The sequence below is a fragment of the Rousettus aegyptiacus genome, unplaced genomic scaffold (assembly GCF_014176215.1).
Source record: "Rousettus aegyptiacus isolate mRouAeg1 unplaced genomic scaffold, mRouAeg1.p scaffold_m13_p_2, whole genome shotgun sequence".
NCBI classification, from domain to species: Eukaryota; Metazoa; Chordata; class Mammalia; order Chiroptera; family Pteropodidae; genus Rousettus; species Rousettus aegyptiacus.
In genome coordinates, this window is record NW_023416295.1 from 128,812,341 (window position 1) to 128,814,847 (window position 2,507).

At 42.1% G+C, this 2,507-nt stretch overlaps 1 pseudogene; it reads left to right on the forward strand.

The window, feature by feature from the left end:
* The first annotated feature begins 395 nt into the window (after window positions 1-395).
* LOC107509776 lies at window positions 396-1,679 on the forward strand (annotated as a pseudogene).
* The last annotated feature ends 828 nt before the right edge of the window (window positions 1,680-2,507 follow it).

The following is a 2,507-nucleotide window of genomic DNA, read 5'->3' on the forward strand; positions in this document are numbered from 1 at the left end:
GACTAAAGTTCCACAGAAGTAGAAACATGGCCCTTTGCATACCATATTACCACTGCTACACAAGAACTATTTTCAGGCCTATGACACTAATGCTTCCAACCAGGTCACAAGAGCTAATGGTGTCAGACTTTCAAAACAAATCCAAACAAACACAAAATCCAGGTTGTTATTCTGCAGCAATCTTAGCATCAACAAACGTCATCGTCAGAATGGCTTGTACTGGTACAAAAAGGAATGAAGAGAAAGTGTCAAAACTTTGGCATATAGAAAATGAAAATGTCTCGTTAAGACAACCCAATGATACTTGGTGTTAGAGGAAAATCCAACTGCAGCAACTGTACTCAATGCTGTGGTATATATAGCACATAATATAGGCAACCCAAGTTAGCTAAGGCATGGCAAAGGTGTGGCAAAAGCATCTAAATCAATGCACCAATTATTATAGTTTTGAAGCAAACAAAAAGGTGACTACTCACCAATCTACAGTGAATGTTCTCAGAGAGAATTCATGGAAATGAAAGATGCCAACAGCTCGGGGATTCTTGTGTTGACTACCAGCCTCAGTGTACCATTCATGCTACTCAAGGAGCTCGAGAGACACATGGAGGATTATCATCCAGATAGACCAGATATTCAGAAATGAATATCTTTTTAGCCCAGTGTCAAGACATATGGAAAAGGAAAGAGTTGGAGTTGCAGATTCTGATGGAAGCCATCTGGAGCTTAGAGAGAGATGACATTAAGATCCTAGGAACATCATTTACATGTCCCAGGTCATGATTTAGTGTGCTGGAAGTGAGGAAAAGAATGAAAGATATTTTCTACTCTTCCTGAATATTTTGCCAATGTTGTGTGCCAGGGCTAGGATGAGGTGGTTTTATCTATCAGGAAAAGCTACCAAGGACAGGAATGACAATCACAAAGCCTGAGGACAGTGAAAACCATAGAAATGCATTTGAAATATCAGGGAGCATGATTGAGCAGGATCTTCATGAATGGGTTGACCATCTATAGAAGCAAATGAAAGTCACATCTGTCAGCAACCTTCCTTCCCCTGCCATTAAACCTCATTCTGTGTGGTCTCATATCGTCCCCTTGCATTGGATCACCCCATCCGGCAAGCATGCAGACAGCAAGCCGGTGCCCCTGACACCCACCTACCACATGTTGCTCCACCTATTTCTCCCCAGCACTCCACACATCACCATCAACTGAGGGCCCCTGGAGCCTCCGAAGACCACCACGCTGTGAAGCCTGAGCTGTCTACGACTCTCACCTCCCCTCTGATCCTTGGTTGCTCTCTGCTACAAGGAGGATCTTAGTAAGAGTCTCAAGACTATGAAAAAGCTGCTACCTAAGCACAAACCTGAGTGGAAGCTCTCTAATGAAGAGTTTGCCCCAGGGAAGAGCACAGCCATTTTGGAAGAAGACACACAGATTTTGAGTCATCGAAGCTTACTGCAAAGTGCCAAAACACAGCAAACACTAAATTCAGCATGGAAAGGCACTGACCTGATGCATAATCATGTCTTGGCTGATGATGACCAATCAAGTCTAGACTCCTTGGGTCATCGCAGTAGTCTTTCTTGTTTGCAGGCTTCAGACCTCTGGGAAGACTCTATGACAGTATACAGACAGCCTATAGTTACAGAATGGGTTCTACATCTCAGTGGCTATAATTCCAGGTGGCTGTGAATTCTCTCTTCTCTCACCACACCTCCTTCTCCAAACTCATGTATTCACTGTTCTGTTCTTGTTTGCACAGAGACAACTCTGATGCACTATGTTATCATTTCCTGGGAGCTGGGTCCTGTTGTTCACAAGCCTAGAGGTGCTACTGAACTTTTGGTGGTAGCATTTTGCTTAGAAAGTCAGAGAGCTTCAATACTGCATGTGATGAGGTCATTAGGAAAACCTGTAATTCCAAATATCTGCCTGTTTCCAAGATTAAGCCATTTGGAGATTTCATATTATTATATCAATAGTATAAACAAGAAAGTTGAGGAGCAGTTTTTTGAAATTAGCCCACAGTATTAGTATTAACCCACAGTAGAGACAGGGTTTATATATGTTCACTCAAATAGCAAATGGAATTTCTGGAGAAATATAACTACAAAGTTCATATAGTTATTTGATATCATATAAAGAATTCAGATCTTCTGGTTTTTAGAAGATCAACCAGAAAGAAGGATTTTTTGGTGAAAATTCCAACACCTCTCTGACCCTTTTATTCTGCACCAGCCTTTGTTCTAGTTATGACTCTCTTTTCCCTTCTAGTCACTTCAGGAGTATTCCACTTCACTTTGTCTTCACCCAGTCCACCTAGCACGCAGTGCCCATCTGAATTTTCCTAAAATGGGGCTCTGTGATGGATAACTTTGTGTGTCAACTTGACTAGGAAGAGGTGCCCAGATAGCTGGTAAAACACGATTTCTGGATGTTTCCGTGAGGGCAGCTCTGGAAGAGATTAGCATTTGAATTGGTGGACTGAGTTAAGAATCACCTTC